General features: G+C 45.7%; 1 protein-coding gene and 1 long non-coding RNA gene across 2 annotated transcripts in view; one reads left to right on the top strand and one right to left on the bottom strand.

The window, feature by feature from the left end:
• LOC146179007 (uncharacterized) overlaps positions 1-20,299 on the bottom strand; it is a 117,892-nt gene that overhangs the window by 88,725 nt on the left and 8,868 nt on the right. The window lies entirely within an intron of this gene.
• Positions 10,924-20,299, top strand: part of LOC146179006 (uncharacterized) — a 30,537-nt gene continuing 21,161 nt past the window's right edge. Inside the window, exon 1 of the mRNA XM_084578697.1 lies at positions 10,924-11,154. The gene's annotated coding sequence lies outside the window, so the exon portion shown is untranslated. The remainder of the gene's footprint in view (positions 11,155-20,299) is intronic.

Genomic DNA, 20,299 nt, shown 5'->3' with positions numbered 1-20,299 from the left:
TGGACAAGATAGTCAAAGTAGCCAAGGAGTTCTATACAGATCTCTACAGTAGCCGAAGTAGTCAGGACCGTGATGAGATTGGCGGTAGGGAAAAACAGTCAGACGTTCCACCAGTGACAAAGGACGAGGTCAAGAGAGCACTAGAAACTATGAAAAGGGGGAAATCAGCTGGAGAGGATCAGATAACTACAAATTTGCTGAAGGACGGGGGGGATATCGTGCTAAAAAAAACCGGCCACCCTGTATACGCAGTGTTTGGTGTCATCGACGGTACCGGAACCATGGAAGAATGCAAACATTATCCTCATTCACAAGAAAGGGGACTCTAAGGACCTTAAAAATTACAGACCAATCAGCTTACTGTCTGTTACGTATAAGGTATTTACTAAGGTAATCGCTAATAGAATAAGGACAACCTTAGACTGCAATCAAGCAAAGGATCAAGCAGGGTTTCGGAAACAGTACTCTACTATCGATCATATCCATACCATCAATCAGGTGATAGAAAAACGCTCGGAATATAACCAGCCCTTATACATAGCATTCATTGATTACGAAAAAGCATTTGACTCAGTTGGAACCTCGGCGGTGATGCAGGCATTGCGAAATCGGGGGGTAGACGAGCCGTACGTGAAAGTGCTGGAAGATATATATAGTGGCTGCACAGCAACCATAGTTCTGCATAAAGAAAGTAACAAAATTCCCATAAAGAAAGGTGTTAGGCAAGGAGACACAATCTCCCCAGTACTATTCACAGCTTTTTTAGAGGAAGTATTCAGAGACTTGGAATGGGAGCAGTTAGGGATAAGGGTAGATGGAGAATACCTCAGTAATCTGCGATTTGGTGATGACATTGCCTTGCTAAGCAACTCGGGGGATGAACTGCAAATAATGATTGATGACCTAGACAGAAAAGTAGAAAGGTAGGCTTGAAAATCAATATGCAGAAGACTAAGGTAATGTTCCACAGCCTCGGGAAGGAACAGCAGTTTACATTAGGTAGCGAAATACTGGAAGTAGTAGGCGAATATGTCTACTTAGGACAGGTAGTAACCGCAGATCCGGACCATGAAAAGGAAATAACAAGAAGAATAAGATTGGGATGGAGCGCATTTGGCAAGCACTCGCAGATTATGACTAGCAGCTTACCGGTATCGCTCAAGAGGAAAGTATACAACAGTTGCATCTTGCCTTATACTCACCTATGGGGCTGAAACGTGGAGGCTAACCAAGAGAGTTCTACTTAAGTTGAGGACAACCCAGATAGCTATGGAACGAAAAATGGTAGGGGTAACATTAAGAGATAGAAAGCGTGCAGAGTGGGTCAGAGAAATAACTCAAGTTACCGACATTCTAGTGGAAATTAAGAAGAAGGAATGGACATGGGCAGGACATGGGCAGGACATGTAGTGCGAAGAGAGGATAACCGATGGTCGCTGAGGGTAACAAACTGGATTCCAAGGGAAAGAAAGCGTAGCAGGGGGCGGCAGAAAGTTAGGTGGGCGGATGAGATTAAGAAGTTCGCAGGGGTCAAGTGGATGCAGCTAGCACAGAACCGGCTTAATTGGAGAAATATGGGAGAGGCCTTCGCCCTGCAGTGGGTATAATCAGGCTGATGATGATGATGATTGCTAGTTCTGAGCGAACAACAAACAAATTTCGCGCTTTAAATGTGCCTGTTGGTCATCGATTCTCAGCAATGATTGTAGAGAAATAGGCCATCCCATTCATTACGCTCATCAAAGATATAAAAAAAAAAACGTACTTCCAGAAATTCAGTCTGGTGCCTGACACCGTCTCCCATAGCACGGAAAGCTCTCATGCTTATTCTATACGTGCTCACTCTACATTGCTGGCAGCAAATATTTCTGCAGTTATATCCCGTTAGCAGGAAAATATCCGCTTACAGTTGTGTCAAGGTATATCTTTACGTGAAAACTGTGACGGAAACGCGTCAAATCAGCGGCGAATCGCGCTCGCCACGGAAGAAATAACGTATTTTCACGCGTACCCATAATTCATTGAATAGTTCGCCGTGCCGCCGCAGCGTGGCATTGACTTCGCCAAAAATCGGCAATGCAGTCTTGTGGCATATACGTACAAGTGAATTTTGTACGTATATATACACTCTGGGGAAGCGTTTTTGAAAGCAATTTTCCACACAATGTATAACAGCCCTGTAATGATGGTTATATATCCCAAGATCCTGCAGCGGCAATCTTGTAGCCTTTTCTATTTATTTTAATAAGCAGTTTCTTATTGTTGTTTTATTTAGTTTCTGTGGGCGCAGGACAAACTTCGAAAACACAATTTGTCGAGAAGCTTGTCAATCAATAAGCTCAAAAATATCTTACAATATTCCACACTTGACTCACAGTAATTACTTGAAGAATGGATCACATAGGTTTTCTGTGGCAAGCTTAGTTAGTTAGGCAAATTAGTTAGTTACATAAGAAACAAAATCTTGCTACATATCTGAAGCTTAGACCATTTTTATAAATATGCTCATAAAAGTATATCACAATACAAAACCCATGATTGTACTCAAAAACGTACCTACCGCGCGAGTTTTCCATGACTTTTTCGTGCGCAGCGAGGGCAGGGAAAACATTAAAAATATATTATTTTGCTACGCATATAGAAAACATAGACTAACCCCCTCAACATATATACATAACAGTTCTTCCTTCATCACCCTACCGACCCCCTTGTTACTGCGGAAACTGCAAAACAACGCCTGTTGTTTCATCGAAGGTGTACGAACCGTAACAAAAAAAAAAAAAAAAAAAGAGTAAAACACAGCTACGGCGTTCTCGAAAGTTTTTATATAGCTGAATGGCTTGGAAACTGTTTGATGAATATTTTTAACATATACCAGTGTTTACACACTTTATAAAAGCACCCTTCACACGTTGAAAATGGGGGAAGCTGTGCAGACCGGTACTGTGCAGGTGGAGAAGCTGTGCCTTCCCTACCAGTCCTCGTGGGGGAAGCGCGCTGATTTTCTTTGCGAACTCTGTCCCGCGGTGACTTTTAATGAAACCGGATAAAAACGCGGCGCCTGTTTGGGCTCTCGTGAACAGCATCAGCCTTCTCCCTCCAGCACAGCATATCAGCGTGTCACGCGCAGCCGAACAAGCCTCCCTGAATGCGGAACGGGCGAACGGATTACTCGGGTGGCGATTGGGGCGAGATTGCAATTAAAGCCGTACGCAGCAACAGCGGCAGACTCAGCACCAACTGCCGCGTTTGCGGCGGAAGCAGAAACAAAGACAAAAAGGCAAAACAAGAATAATGTAAGAGAACAACAAATCAAACAAACAAAAAAAAAGAAAACAAGAGACAGATTCCTCTTCTCGCCTCACGGTCCCACAGGTGCACTTTTGTTTCGTCTTTCGTCGCTTTCGAGCTTTGTATGTTTGCGTCGCTATTATGTTGGCGATGCGCTTGAACCGCAATCAAGTCCTCACCTCTCGGCATGGCAGCTACAGCAGAACTCGGTAATTATTCAAAAGGGGGAGTCATTACTTGCGCTACGCAGGCAGGAAACAAGCCACATCGCGTGGGCATTCGTTCTTTCCGAGCGGGCGCTCCCATTTCGGGAAAAGAAAAAGTAAGAGAAGTCATTCTAAACAGCGGTCGACCGTTGCTAACTGGAAACAGGTAACTCTTTCGAATGTTGGCGACTTTCGGCTCATGCCCAGTGGATAAGACGAGCCTCGCGGGTGCGATAGCGCACTTTTTGTTTTATGCGTTTGGTATAGCATCTCGGGTTACGAGGATTAAGTACCTGGGAAGAATAAGGCTTCTGCTTCCGGACGGGGTTCTAGACTGTGCGCTGCTTTGTGCAATGCACAAGTGCCATTGCTTCAGCGGGGAATTAAGATTAATTGAGTCCATTCACATTTCCTGCGTTAAGAATAAACGCTCTTTGTAGACAAAGAAATAATAGGGGAATTCCGAGAAGAAAAATGCAGAAAAACGCGCACTAGTGCGCGGTAGCATGCGTTGTGCGCGTATGACGAAACAATGGATATAACAAAAAATTACTCGCAAGCGCGACAGTTACTGAAATTAAACTTGAATTTGCGGTATTTGTGGGATAAGAGTTCGCCTTTTCTTTCTGGAAAGAAAGAAAAGGCGAAAAGGCGAAGCCCCCCCCCCCCCCCCCCCCCCCCAAAAAAAAAAAAAAGCGCAGTCCTCCCATCGCTCAAGCAGTTTTCTCATCTTCACAAGCTATAATTTCTACAATAATATAGCTCTGTTTTACAGAGTGCTAATGAATAAGCGGCCTAGCATAATTAAGCGCCGTGGCAACTGCCACATCAACGCTTCCCATGTTGGTTGAAACCAGCTCTTATAGGGCTATGTGATTGTCGACATCCGGATAGTTCGGTCGATGCAGAAGGTTAATCCAGGTGGGGATCGATGCTGTTGCTGGCGCGTCATTTATACAAAGCCAGCTAAAGACAGCAGTCAGTTCTTCGACAATCTGACGTTAATTGAACATTTCTCATTTTTTAATAAATGATGAGAAGTAACAGTTTACTTTAAAAACAGTCATCTGTGCCTCTCGCCTTTGGCTAAGTAACTTATAGGCCTATTTCTCCATTTCTCCATTGCATGCTATACGAAGCCCTTCAGTACCAAGCATACAGAAATCGTCATACGAGGTCACGTAGCTTTCAGAAACAACAAAACTGAAGTATCTGTCTTCGGAGAAACAATTTCCTTCCGTGAACACTTATACGAAACCTCTGATTACCAAGTACACAGAAATTGTCGTATGTCCTGCACGTATGGCCGTATAATTAGCATACAGAAACCTCTTTGGCGACGCATTACCAGCGGGTTTTTACGTAAAGTAGAGCCTTTTTTTTTTTTTTTTTAACACTGCAGTGCTGTCACCGACCATGAAGTATTGGTTGATGTGGAAGCGCCGTCAGAAAACCGAGCGAACGCAAACACTTTGGCGCGCATTAGACGACCTCAAAGAGTGTTGTTTGTAGATCTAGAAATGCTAATGGAGTTGCTGGCTAAGCAGGCGTACTTACTTCGCTGTACCGGAAGCAAACAAAGCGAATTTAAGGTCTTGAATCGCTCGTTAGGCCTCAGTCTGCACCGCACTCCACTGATTGGATTCAGTACACGGCTCCTATTGTAGCCCATTGTTTGTGCATTTCCCTGCATTTTGTGGCGAGAAGCGAGCGGCTGTTAGCTGAATCGCGCACTGGACTGTCTTTATCTTAGTCAGCCCAGCTAACATGTCTTACGGCCGCTACCTGTGCACCTGTCATTTGGTATTTACTAATGTTTTTACATTACTTTTCTTTCCTCTGTTGACCACTTTTGCGGCCATTTTTATGTACACATTTACCGGCATTTTTCCGTTTCATGTTACCTAAATTATTTTCCGTTGACCGGTATATTATATTTTCACATTTCGACATTTTATTTTTTTATTTTTTTGTGTGTGTACGTAATGTACAGCTTTCTCTTACCCAATTCGAACGGAATTTTATTCTATAATTTCATAGTAATCGACGTCTTCTCAAGCTGTCAAGGATTTCATGCGTGATGTTCTGTCTCTCTTTGTGCCTCTTAGTTTTGTATGCGCGACACTTTTTAATGCTATTTTTTTATTTCATTACAGACTTTGGTAACCGCTTTCTTCCTTCTGTATGTATACGCTGGAATGTACTCAACGGTGATATAATAAAATTGAATTGAAAATTGAATTGAATATATTTTTAGGCTGAAGTGTGTTTAGCATATTAGATTTAAAATTCTATTTTTTTGTGTATTAATCCTTAATGCACAATTTTTTTTTTTGTTTCTGTTCTCACTTCTTTTGCAGCTTTTGGCTACCCACAGACATTTTCTTGGGGCCTGCCAGGAATTCTTCTATATATATTATTGGCGCAGTCGTGCGGCTGCCATATATGGCTTTGCCTATACTTTCTTTTCCAATAACTTTGCTCGTGCTGGTACTTCCTAAAATTTAACTCTTTTATTCTGACATTTGCATATTTCCCCTTCCCTTAGTGCAAGGCAATACACCGACACTTTCTCCTGGTTAAACCTCCTTACATCCCCTTCCTCTCGGCTCTCTTTTATGTGTGTGTGTGCGTGTGCGTGTGCGTGTGTGTGTGTGTGTGTGTGTGTGTGTGTGTGTGTGTGTGTGTGTGTGTGTGTGTGTGTGTGTGTGTGTGCGTGTGTGTGTGTGTGTGTGTGTGTGTGTGTGTGTGTGTGTGTGTGTGTGTGTGTGTGTGTGTGTGTGTGTGTGTGTGTGTGTGTGTGTGTGTGTGTGTGTGTGTGTGTGTGTGTGTGTGTGTGTGTGTGTGTGTGTGTGTGTGTGTGTGTGTGTGTGTGTGTGTGCGCGCGTGCGCTAAAACGTCCACAGGCCATATAACAACATAACCGATAACAACATAACTCCGATAGTCACCAGCGGCCGAGCGTAGCCTTCCACGCTGCCGTCAGATGGCGATGCACATACTTTACATCTGAGATAGGCGATTAACAAGCGCAGCCATCTCTAAGGCTTCTGTAGGCTCGTGCGCTTCGCCGCCTCCGCTATAGGTTCTTTGGGAGCAAAAGTAGGCCTACGTGAGTGCTCCCACCTGTCAGTTATGTTACTCGATGTACAAGCACCGTACGCATCTATAGCTAAACAGCAACGCGCACGCCCGGGGTGGGCTGCCGACTTAACTCGGTGTGAGCGGAAAATTAGTTCAGCCGGATCTTGCGCTTCGTCGTCGAGTTCCTTTCGGGCACCTACGGACCCTAAAGAGTGCTTTCTCTAACAGCACGTTTCAAAATGCATCAGAGATACCGTTTCACAACTGCCCGATGAACTGAATAGGGGAACAAGAAGGGCAAAAAAGGTTGAATCCAACCAGCTCATCATTGGTCGTTTGTCAACTGCCTGCGGCATGACAGCGCCGCTACTTCACTCCCCTCTTCAGTCACAAGCTCCTTCAGGTCGCGTACTTCACTGGGTTCAGACATTTTAGCGCCTTTAGTCATGTCTCAACCTAGAAAGAAACTTATCACAAAGCTCATAAGCCAAAACTCTGCTTCGCTTACAAATATGGGGGCGGTCGCCGACTACGGAAGCGCCCAAGGGTATCTTCGGCGCCGTCGTCTTCAACGGTTTGTTGTTTGCATTAGTATAGTTCCATCTCAGAACAGCTCTGGATTTAGAGCTTTCTAGGCTGGCTAGTATCCGTGACTGGAGTATTGAAATAATGCAGTGCACGTGGCAGCATGTCGGACTCCAAGAGAAGTGTGTCCGGACTCACAGCACGTATTTATCGTGCCTCTTGAAATGGTAGCTTCGAAATGACGTTGTCTATTTCAACACTTCGCTTTTTAAACCTCGCACCAATTGTTAACTACGTACCGGCTTCCTCCGTGAGCACAGTTAAACAAACAAACGAAAATGTCCGCAAGTATTTCTGATTTTTATTAGTCTGAAGAAGGAATGCAACAGATTAGTAAGAAAGAAGTCCATCAACGAATTAGCGGTGAGAGGGAAGGCAGGAGAGTTCAGGATCTCGCTACAGAATAGATATTCAGCTCTAACCGAGGATGGCGGCATTACCCTATAGAAGCAATAAACAACAATTTCAGAGATATCATAACTCAGTGCGCTGTAGAAGTAGGCGGTATAGGATAGTTAGAGAGGATACCGGTAAGCTGTCTAAAGAGACGAAAGATTTGATTCAGAAACGCCAAAGTGTGAAAGCTTCCAATCCAACAGACCAGATAGAATTGGCAGAGATATCAAAGCCAATCAATAAGCGCAAAGTGGCCGATATAAGGAAGTATAACATGGAGACAATTGAGCAAGCTGTAAAGAACGGGGGAAGCGGTAAAGAAGAAATTAGGCATAGGCAAAAATCAGATGTATGCGTTAAGAGACAAGGCGGGCAACGTCATCACGAATATGGACAAGATAGTTAAAGTAGCCGAGGAGTTCTACACTGATCTCTACAGTAGCCAAAGTACTCAGGACCGTAATGAGATTAGCAGCAGGGAAAAACAGACGTTCCACCAGTGACGAAGGACGAGGTTAAGAAAGCAATAGAAACTATGAAAAGGGGGAAAGCAGCTGGAGATGATAACTGTAGATTTGTTGAAGGACGGAGAGGATATCGTGCTCTAAAAACTGGCCACCCTGTATACGCAGTGCCTGGTGTCATCGACGATACCGGAACCATGGAAAAACGCAAATATTATCCTCAATCATAAGACAGGGGACGCCAAGGACCTTAAAAATTACAGACCAATCAGCTTCATGTCTGTTACGTATAAGGTATTTACTAAGGTAATCGCTAATAGAATCAGGACAACCTTAGACAGCAATCAAGCAAAGAATCAAGCAGGGTTTCGGAAACGATACTCTACTATCGATCATATCCATACCATCAATCAGGTGATAGAAAAATGCTCGGAATATAACCAGCCCTTATACATAGCATTCATTGATTACGAAAAATCATTTGACTCAGTAGAAACCTCAGCGGTGATGCAGGGATTGCGAAATCAGGGGTAGACGAGCCATACGTGAAAATGCCGGAAGATATATATAGTGGTTGCACAGCAACCATAGTTCTACATAAAGAAAGTAACAACATTCCTATAAAGAAAGGTGTTAGGCAAGGAGACACGATCTCCCCAGTACTATTCACAGCTTGCTTAGAGGAAGTATGTAGAGACTTGAAATGGGAACAGTTAGGTATAAGGGTAGATGGAGAATACCTCAGTAATCTGCGATTTGCTGATGACATTGCCTTGCTAAGTAACTCAGAAGATGCAAAGAATGATTGATGACCTAGACATGAAAAGTAGAAAGGTAGGCTTGAAAGTCAATATGCAGAGGACTAAGGTAGTGTTCAACAGCCTCGGGAAGGAACAGCAGTTTAAGTTAGGTAGCGAAGCACTGGAAGTAGTAGGCGAATATGTCTACTTTGGACAGGTAGTAACCGCAGATCTGGACCATGAAAAAGAAATAAGAAGAATAAGGTTGGGATGGAGAGCATTTGGCAAGCGCTCGCAGATTATGACTAGCAGCTTAGCGGTATCGCTCAAGAGGAAAGTACACGACAGTTGCATCTTACCTGTACTCACCTATGGGGCTGAAACATGAAGGCTAACCAGGGTAACACAAAGAGTCAGGAAGCGTGCAGAGTGGGTCAGAGAAATAACACAAGTTACTGACATTATAGTGGAAATCAAGAAGAAGAAATGGGCATTGGCAGGACATGTAGTGCGAAGAGAGGATAGCCGATGGTCGCTTAGGGTAACAAACTGGATTCCAAGGGAAGGAAAGCGTAGCAGGGGGCGGCAGAAAGTTAGGTGGCCGGATGAGGTTAAGAGGTTCGCATGGGTCAAGTGGATGCAGCTAGCACAGGACCGGTTAATTGGAGAAATATGGGAGAGGCCTTCGCCCTGCAGTGGGTATAGTCAGGCTGATGTTGATGATGAATAGTCCCCCTCTCGTGCTCCAGTCAGGATGACTGACACCCACCTATCGCGGTCACAGGTAGCGGTGGGCATAACTCCGAAAGTGGAGACACGTTGCAGGCGCAGCCTCAGGGAGCCTATGTAGTTACGAGGCCTCCCTTGGTCTCGCTTCGGGCAGGCGGTGGTAAATCCTGCTACACTTTCGGTGGTGATGTTGCTATCAGCCTATCGAGTAGTTCGTGTCACACATCGCGTAGACATAAATGAGGCCGCCACTCCCAAAATGTAGGCTTTACAGGGGTGCTTTGTCTAAATTCGCTGTCAAGCTACCTGTGCCAACATTTCGATCAGAGGATCAATGTTGTGCGCGAGTTTAGGAGCTCTTGAAAAAGATCGGCCCTTCGATCGAAGCGTCGGATCAAACAAAAATGTTTCCTCCGGCGAAGCGTTAGATTCATTATATATATTATATGCGGTCCCGGCCACAAACTACCACACTCCACATAATCCTATCATTGAGTGCTTTTTTGTTTGTTTGTTTGTTTGTTTGTTTGTTTGTTTGTTTGTTTGTTTTTTGTTTTTCTGTCAGCTGTCATGTCAGATGGTTGCGCAGGAATCTGGGGAAAAAACGGTGACAAGTTCAACATTGTTGCACAGTACGTAAAATACCAACAAGAGAACGTGGTGAAGAAAACCTCTTCAGCGTAAACTACCATAGAATTCCCTTTTATGTTTTTTTTTTCTCGGATTCAGCGATGTTGTTCGGAGACCATTCCAGCAATCGGTAGCACGCGCTTTCCTAACTTCTGTTAGGAAAGAAGTTTGAAACTGAGACCATTATGTAAGTGCTGTTACGTGCGATTCAGTTGGTAAAGAGCTATGGAGTTAAAGGATGACGGCTGTGAGGTTTTTTTTTTTTTTTTTTTTTTTTGCGTGGGAGGGAAGTAAACGCGATTGTTCTGGAAGATTTTAATGATTACGGAGGCACTGTTGTCACGACGTTTGCGCTCTACTTTCGCCCACACTCTCAATGAATATAACGAGCGGCACAGTTGGGTAATCATTGAAGGGGATTAACTTGACGCGATGGTGGGGTGACTAAACAAAAGGCATGCATTCGCGTGCCTATTAGATTACGTAACCAAAATAAACCCAACATCTGTCAGCGTTCCCAACACAGGAAAACTTCGCGATGCACTAGAAGAATATCGTTCGGACCCGTCGCACATCATCTCACAGCTAGCGTGCCCAGCCACGAACGATGCAGCGAGACTTGATGCCGGAGGGTGACAGGCTGGACACTAGCGAGCGAGGCGTTGGCTTTCCACCCTTTCTCTTGGTTCAGTGGCGTCGCAGGGACCCTCTTTCTCTCGGAAAGGAGACGCCGGCGCCGCTGCCGCACTCTCGTCGGGGGGAGGCGTGCCGTCATCGTCACAGACAGCCGTCCTGACCGGGCCATCCAGCGCTGCGCGAACGCGCAAGGGATCCGCTCTCTGCACGCCAACTTTTCTGGCCACTTAATCTTATCCCTTCACCGCGGAGTGGAGAGGGCAGGCTGCATGGGCCGGACGAGACACCGACTGCGCCGCTGCAGCATCAGTCTCTAGTCGGCTCACAAGCGAGGCGGTGGTGCACCGGAGAACGCGCCAGCCAGTGGAGGTCTCCACAAAAGCAACATCCCCGGTAAGCGGCGACCAGAATATGTCTGCCGTCTTTGCTCATTCGTGTTTTGCTTATTTTCTTTTTCTCTTCGTCGTAACCTCCGTGTGTCCCACTTCTGGCGAACAAGGTTGGCCCGGTCCCATTTTTGTGTGTTCTTCGTTGGCGTTATTTGCACCTCTCGGCATGTATTTTTCGCGGTTTCACGGTCAGCTTAACCTGTCTGTGCCCATGACAACGGCTTATTTGTTTAGCTCCGGGTTCCCTCTAAACGGCTGGTTCGCAAAATTGCATCCATGTGTGCCGAGAATAGAATGGCTGTCTGCACGTCATCCTGGCGTATCCAACCTCGGTTTTAGGGAATTATCGTGTAACTGAGTGTTATGTGCGTTCTGTATGTGACCATAGGAGCCTTATAAGGCTTGCGTCTCTGGGACTTATTTCTCCTGCAGCCGTAATTACTGAATGCGTTCAACGCTCTAGCGACTAATAAAACAGCACGTGAACTGCAAGAAGCACCGGACAGTTTCGTTAATTAGTGCATACCACATTCACTCGTAGCTTTTCGCCGCAGCGTTTGTGTTGGTCATTGAGCATTGCTTAATGAGTGTTGTATCCGGCATTTGCGAATACTTTGCAAGATGCGTTGAAAATGTTTGTATATCACTGCAGTTCAACCACGTAAATGCAGCTTATCACCATCTTGAGTCAGCGGAGAGGAATCGAAGAAGCCTTTGACGATGAACAGTTTTCAGTTCATATGAAAGGTCGATGACTCGTAAACAACGCTGAAGGCTGGCGTCCAGTGACTCGGTATCACCGCCAGTGCCAAAAGAGTACGTCATACATGAGACATAATATCTGCAAGACGAATCCGTTTAACTGCAGGATTTCAGTTTGGACGTCCAAACGCCTGGCGTTCTTCGTTAAGAACTTGATTATACCTCCTTACTATAACGTTTTAACTGCGCTCGTCATGAAGGCATAACGCATGCAGTTGTCACTTGCACACGACACGACGAAGACTCGCTAAAGCGCCCTAAGATACAAAGGTCCTCTTCGAGCTTTCGCGGGGTTCGCACTCTGCAAGCAAGTTCAGGTGTATGCCAACCGGTGTTTAAGGTATGTAGTGTATGAACTGTAGGACACAGCACGTTGACAAGGCAGTTCTTTCACCTGTCCTTTGACAGGTGCCGTGCATAAGAGGTTTCGTGCCATCACGCGCAGCTGCTGTTGCTGGAGCGTGGCATACACGGTGCTTGAAAACTCCATAAAACCGTATCCAAGTCCCGGTGTGCCGGTTTAGAGGGGGCTGATGTGTAGAGGGCTCCTCCTCTCTCAACAAGCTGCCATAATATGTGAAAGCTTCCACACATGGCAGTAATGCGGTTCTTGGATTGAGATCACAGAATATTTTCTGAGCATAAATAAACTGTTTAAATCATTTGCGTTATAATAATAATGTCTAGGTCTTTCTGGTTAACATCCCTGCTTTCCATCCTCATTTTTATCTATATAGAGAAACTATAGTTTCATTATGAAACTGCTTTATGATTTCGTAACTTGTTTGTTCTTAATGTCACTCCTCTTTTTATCTCATGCCTAAAAGACTTACGTCCTGATGGCAAAAATCTGTATTTAGAAGGGGAGGGGGGGGGGGGGGGCTGTTTGAAACAAGTGCAACTGATTATTAAATCAGGGGACTTAAATCCTGAAGATAAATTTTAGAAACGTAATCCCAGACCAGTTTACACGCTTTAAGCGTAAATGTAGTAGTGTTCCTGTATCTGTTTTTATCTTTGGTTTTCTCTCGTGTCCCAATCTTTGCGTCCAAAGTCATCAGTTAATGGCAGAACTTGAACTTAGCGCCGCTTGGTCCGCTGTGCCGTTAGTCGTCTCTCACCATAATGCGCTGCTTCTTCTGAATTCCTGCCGGACGCCTTGTTTTTTCCAAAACCGATCACTTCTTTAATTCGTGACAATTTTATAATTACCTTGAATTTTATCTTTACCCTGATGACTAAAAATAATGAATGTCGGGTATCGTCTACTTTCAACTCCGTCCCTAGAAACATGCCCCCCTTCCCTTCCTCCTTCCCCTTTCTTAATTTTATTTCCTGTAGCGAGCCCTGGCAGCAAGCACCGGATCCTTTCTTTCGTCGGCGGAAAAATCACCACGTGACTCGTGCGCGCGGATCGAGCCAAGGACGGTTCTACACTAACTACAGCATATCAGACTAATCAAGTTATCAACGGTAACAAGCCGACGTTACGTTACTCACTAATTAATCCACGTGTACAAATTACCGCAAACATAGTTCACTTATGTTCTCCTGCTCGTTAACAAGTGGCCGCAAAAAAGATTCGCAACATAGGAGAAAAAAAGACAATGACAACTGCACTTTTTTGTGTGTGACCATTCACGAACTGGCCCCGCAGAGTTTATTATTAATACCAAGTGGGCTGGCATCTAGGGGTATGTGATTGGATGGACGTTATTTCGTGACACGCGCATCTCTTTGGATTAGTTAAAGCTCATCATCCCGTAATAGCGCTAGGCCGGACCTTATTCCGTAGTGACCAAATATTGTCGGAACTTGGTATTTCCACCTACATAAGATTTTAGCGCACAAAAGAAAGGTTATTCGAAGGACCATCCCTCAATTTAAATGGAGAATATTAGAGGTCCGAACGCAGACTCTCTGGAAGCGCTTGAGCAACGTCGAGTAAAGAAAGAGTTCTTTGACACAACAATGGTGCGGGCGCAGGCGTACCTTTTTAGGCTCCATCTTAATGTGTGCCCTCCTTAATGCAACAATATACAACCGGTTCGCGAGGAGATTGTGCTGTCATCAAAATGAATAGGTATCTCCGTTAAGTGTGTTTGGTTAAAGTAGTTCAATATAGCGAAATACTCTGTCGAAGCATTCCTAAAAAACTAATGGCGGCTCGACTCGGTTAAGCCTAGATATGCGTAGCGAAAACTACCAAACGGATTGTTCACAAAGTACGGCACGATCGTCCCCGTTGCCGATGCACAGGCTGCAAACCATGGTGTGATCGGCGATATTTAATTAATTTTTTTTTTGCGATGTTTACTACCTGGGGGCTTAAAAGGATATGTTACGATGGATGAATGGTACTGTCAAATAATGAAAACAGGTTAGATTATGTAATGACGTGCAGGAGTGAACGGCGATCCGGCGCGTCTTCAATTTGCGTCTTCAAAATCTTTTTGCTCGATTTTGAGCAGCTTCTTTTCCCCCTTCCTCTTCTCTCTATTCCGGTGTTTTTCCCTTCTTCAGCACTCTTTTTCTTGTTCTTCTTGGCGTCTTCCAAATATTCTTCCTCGATTGACATTTAACGATGTGTGTTTTTGCAACACCGCCTGAGGCAGATAAACAGGTGAGACAGGTTTTCAATGCGACTAGCCGTCTTGACACCCAAATGCAAAAATGCTATCGCCTGTTCTCATAGTCACAGTTTCGGTCAGCGAGAAGCTTGTGTCGCCAGAGTCGTCGAATGTGATTGTGAAACATTTGGAGCATAAAAAAAAAATCTTTAAAAATCATGAAAAACCTCGGGAGCCACCACACGATAAGAATAGCTCACCGAGCAATAATCAACGCTCTGTAAAGTAACTCTCACGAGGCATTTGGCAGCCCAATAACAGAGCGGTTGATTCTAGCAATAAGCATGCGTTAATACTCGTATACGAAACATTCGAAGTGTCCTATAGATGTAACTTGGTAGGTAGACTGTAACCTTTGTCTTTCTTGGTACCACGAAGAGTAATTTCTCCAAACTAGAACTGTAAGTAAACGTAATCACTGCTAGGGCTCTTACGGAATGGCGTGCCTAAGCCTTGACTGGTTTTCTTTGTTTTTTGTTTCAGAACGGGGAAACCCTGCTAAGAGTAGTTTGTCCAAGTAGCACCGGTAATTGTTGTAGTAAATGAAGAGAAAAGAAAGAAGAATAGAAAGAAGCAGTTCTTTTATGAAAAGCGCATGTTATCTGTCAATGTTCGAGTCCGTGAACATGTAAAAATGCGTATAAAATAAGCTCCGTGGAAAGAAAGGTGTCAGAGAAATAGTGACAGGAAATATCTAAGAAAGACAATATCTAAAAATGTGCAGGGGCCGGAAAATTCAGCCGTAGCCACCCTAAAACGTTCATAGAGAGAATATAAAGTTGTTCAAAGTGCACATCTCCTACATGATTGAACGGATATATTCACGAGACATGTAAATCCATGAGGCCTGAAGTAGGAGGAAGGGGTATACATACAAAGCAAAACAAGAAAAATGAAGGGACGCCTAATTATCCTTAAGAATTGATGCGATAGCTTCACTGTACGGAAGTCGGACTTATGCGTATTGCTAGTAATCTTAATTAATAGCACCAATTGCTAGTTCTACTTAGTAACGTTAATTAGTTATCTTTTGTTTTATTTATGCGTTGCTGTGTAATTTGTGCAGCTGTCTTCCATTCTAAGGCGTAAGGCGGTCGCATCAGTCCTTTAAGCAATATTGAGTCAGTTGTTGGCAGAAAAAATGACGCGTCAAACTGCTGTTGACATTCATAAGTGTCCACGCCTGCCAATAATTATGTGTCCAATTTTTTAAGGTTACTTTTTTAAATCTGTGAGGTCAATACCTTTGTAGTAGTCTACATCGGACTTTTCAATTCCCAGACTTTACTAAGGAATTGAACAGAGGCGCTTTGCAGCGTTTCTCCAGTAAGTGAAGCGTTCCAAAAGTGGAACGCACTGGAGACTACGCAAGTATTACCACACTGCATGATTATAGCTATACGCCTTTTGAATAATATTCTTCTTTGGGCTCCTGTTTGTGTGCCCTTGTCACCCCCACGTTTCTCACCCCCATGTCTCGAAGCAAGACCTGCATACGTATTTTTATTGCGAAAGCAATACTACTCGCAGTTTGAGCCGTCAGCATGGCCCGGCGGTAACCACCATTGACCTTTGACCTTTAGACGACCCCCGTAGACGGCCCCAAGCTGGCAGGAGCTGCCAACTTGGGTCTCTCGTTTCACATGGGATGGCTGTCAGAATAAGCCTGCCAGGACCCTGGCATTCACGTTACTCCTAGAGCCCAATACGGCACGTTCATACGGCTTGGTTAAAGAGGGGCTTTATATGTGGGCTGGCAGGAGCTGCCAACTTGGGTCTCTCGTTTCACATGGGATGGCTATGTCAGAATAAGCCTGCCAGGACCCTGGCATTCACGTTACTCCTAGAGCCCAATACGGCACGTTCATACGGCTTGGTTAAAGAGGGGCTTTATATGTGGGCTGGCAGGAGCTGCCAACTTGGGTCTCTCGTTTCACATGGGATGGCTATAACAGAATAAGCCTGCCAGGACCCTGGCATTCACGTTACTCCTAGAGCCCAATACGGCACGTTCGTACGGCTTGGTTAAAGAGGGGCTTTATATGTGGGCTGGCAGGAGCTGCCAACTTGGGTCTCTCGTTTCACATGGGATGGCTATAACAGAATAAGCCTGCCAGGACCCTGGCATTCACGTTACTCCTAGAGCCCAATACGGCACGTTCATACGGCTTGGTTAAAGAGGGGCTTTATATGTGGGCTGGCAGGAGCTGCCAACTTGGGTCTCTCGTTTCACATGGGATGGCTATGTCAGAATAAGCCTGCCAGGACCCTGGCATTCACGTTACTCCTAGAGCCCAATACGGCACGTTCATACGGCTTGGTTAAAGAGGGGCTTTATATGTGGGCTGGCAGGAGCTGCCAACTTGGGTCTCTCGTTTCACATGGGATGGCTATGTCAGAATAAGCCTGCCAGGACCCTGGCATTCACGTTACTCCTAGAGCCCAATACGGCACGTTCATACGGCTTGGTTAAAGAGGGGCTTTATATGTGGGCTGGCAGGAGCTGCCAACTTGGGTCTCTCGTTTCACATGGGATGGCTATGTCAGAATAAGCCTGCCAGGACCCTGGCATTCACGTTACTCCTAGAGCCCAATACGGCACGTTCATACGGCTTGGTTAAAGAGGGGCTTTATATGTGGGCTGGCAGGAGCTGCCAACTTGGGTCTCTCGTTTCACATGGGATGGCTATGTCAGAATAAGCCTGCCAGGACCCTGGCATTCACGTTACTCCTAGAGCCCAATACGGCACGTTCATACGGCTTGGTTAAAGAGGGGCTTTATATGTGGGCTGGCAGGAGCTGCCAACTTGGGTCTCTCGTTTCACATGGGACGCTTATGTTAGAATCAGCCAGCCAGGACCTTGGCATTTCGTTACCCCTCTCCACTAAGGCACATTCATAAGGCTTGGTTAAAGCGGGGCTTTATATGTGGGCGGACAGGAGCTGCCAACTTGGGTCTCTCGTTTCACATGAGACGCTTATGTTAGAATCAGCCAGCCAGGACCTTGGCATTTCGTTACCCCTCTTCTCTAAGGCACATTCATAAGGTTTGGTTAAAGCGGGGCTTTATATGTGGGCGGACAGGAGCTGCCAACTTGGGTCTCTCGTTTCACATGGGACGCTTATGTTAGAATCAGCCAGCCAGGACCTTGGCATTTCGTTACCCCTCTCCACTAAGGCACATTCATAAGGTTTGGTTAAAGCGGGGCTTTATATGTGGGCGGACAGGAGCTGCCAACTTGGGTCTCTCGTTTCACATGAGACGCTTATGTTAGAATCAGCCAGCCAGGACCTTGGCATTTCGTTACCCCTCTCCACTAAGGCACATTCATAAGGCTTGGTTAAAGCGGGGCTTTATATGTGGGCTGGCAGGAGCTGCCAACTTGGGTCTCTCGTTTCACATGAGACGCTTATGTTAGAATCAGTCTGCCAGGACCTTGGCATTTCGTTACCCCTTTAGGCCACTAAGGCACATTCATAAGGCTTGGTTAAAGCGGGGCTTTATATGTGGGCTGGCAGGAGCTGCCAACTTGGGTCTCTCGTTTCACATGGGACGCTTATGTTAGAATCAGTCTGCCAGGACCTTGGCATTTCGTTACCCCTTTAGGCCACTAAGGCACATTCATAAGGCTTGGTTAAAGCGGGGCTTTATATGTGGGCTGGCAGGAGCTGCCAACTTGGGTCTCTCGTTTCACATGAGACGCTTATATTAGAATCAGCCAGCCAGGACCTTGGCATTTCGTTACCCCTTTAGGCCACTAAGGCACATTCATAAGGCTTGGTTAAAGCGGGGCTTTATATGTGGGCTGGCAGGAGCTGCCAACTTGGGTCTCTCGTTTCACATGGGACGCTTATGTTAGAATCAGTCTGCCAGGACCTTGGCATTTCGTTACCCCTTTAGGCCACTAAGGCACATTCATAAGGCTTGGTTAAAGCGGGGCTTTATATGTGGGCTGGCAGGAGCTGCCAACTTGGGTCTCTCGTTTCACATGGGACGCTTATGTTAGAATCAGTCTGCCAGGACCTTGGCATTTCGTTACCCCTTTAGGCCACTAAGGCACATTCATAAGGCTTGGTTAAAGCGGGGCTTTATATGTGGGCTGGCAGGAGCTGCCAACTTGGGTCTCTCGTTTCACATGAGACGCTTATATTAGAATCAGCCAGCCAGGACCTTGGCATTTCGTTACCCCTCTCCACTAAGGCACATTCATAAGGCTTGGTTAAAGCGGGGCTTTATATGTGGGCTGGCAGGAGCTGCCAACTTGGGTCTCTCGTTTCACATGAGACGCTTATATTAGAATCAGCCAGCCAGGACCTTGGCATTTCGTTACCCCTCTCCACTAAGGCACATTCATAAGGCTTGGTTAAAGCGGGGCTTTATATGTGGGCTGGCAGGAGCTGCCAACTTGGGTCTCTCGTTTCACATGGGACGCTTATGTTAGAATCAGTCTGCCAGGACCTTGGCATTTCGTTACCCCTTTAGGCCACTAAGGCACATTCATAAGGCTTGGTTAAAGCGGGGCTTTATATGTGGGCTGGCAGGAGCTGCCAACTTGGGTCTCTCGTTTCACATGAGACGCTTATATTAGAATCAGCCAGCCAGGACCTTGGCATTTCGTTACCCCTTTAGGCCACTAAGGCACATTCATAAGGCTTGGTTAAAGCGGGGCTTTATATGTGGGCTGGCAGGAGCTGCCAACTTGGGTCTCTCGTTTCACATGAGACGCTTATGTTAGAATCAGTCTGCCAGGACCTTGGCATTTCGTTACCCCTTTAGGCCACTAAGGCACATTCATAAGGCTTGGTTAAAGCGGGGCTTTATATGTGGGCTGGCAGGAGCTGCCAACTTGGGTCTCTCGTTTCACATGGGACGCTTATGTTAGAATCAGTCTGCCAGGACCTTGGCATTTCGTTACCCCTTTAGGCCACTAAGGCACATTCATAAGGCTTGGTTAAAGCGGGGCTTTATATGTGGGCTGGCAGGAGCTGCCAACTTGGGTCTCTCGTTTCACATGAGACGCTTATATTAGAATCAGCCAGCCAGGACCTTGGCATTTCGTTACCCCTCTCCACTAAGGCACATTCATAAGGCTTGGTTAAAGCGGGGCTTTATATGTGGGCTGGCAGGAGCTGCCAACTTGGGTCTCTCGTTTCACATGGGACGCTTATGTTAGAATCAGTCTGCCAGGACCTTGGCATTTCGTTACCCCTTTAGGCCACTAAGGCACGTTCATAAGGCTTGGTTAAAGCGGGGCTTTATGTGTGGGCTGGGGCAGAAGAAGAAGGAGAATTAGAAGAATGCTCGGTCACCCGCAGCTATTGCTTTCGCTCAATATTCGGTTCAGCAGCGTTGAACTCTTCTAATTTTTTTTTTATTCCTGATACCCGCCTCCAGCACTGCTAAGCTTAGCGCGAAGGATTCGAACCATATAAGAGCGTGTCTTGGCGCTTCGCATTTTATTGAGAACTTCAAGACAAGCAAATGATTGTAATCCCAACTTGAGATATTTTAATTCGCGAACGTATTTCTTTTCTCATAAGTCATGAGTCATTAGTCGTTTTTCATAAGCAAGAGTGTATCGACAGAGTGCGTGGACAGAGCCTGCCATCATAGCGTGTCCGTGGGGCAAAAGAAAGTCCTGATGAGTTCAAGTATAGTCAAGGGTTAGAGCTCCAGTAAAGTCCGTGGGTTCAAAGGTCACGAGTTCGAATCCCAAATGGGGTCATGGGTTTTTAGCTCTAGCTCCCGCTCTCGGA

The sequence above is a fragment of the Amblyomma maculatum genome, chromosome 9 (assembly GCF_055883805.1).
Source record: "Amblyomma maculatum isolate TAMU_Amacu chromosome 9, ASM5588380v1, whole genome shotgun sequence".
Lineage (NCBI taxonomy): Eukaryota > Metazoa > Arthropoda > Arachnida > Ixodida > Ixodidae > Amblyomma > Amblyomma maculatum.
This window is presented reverse-complemented; position numbering and strand designations above follow the sequence as displayed.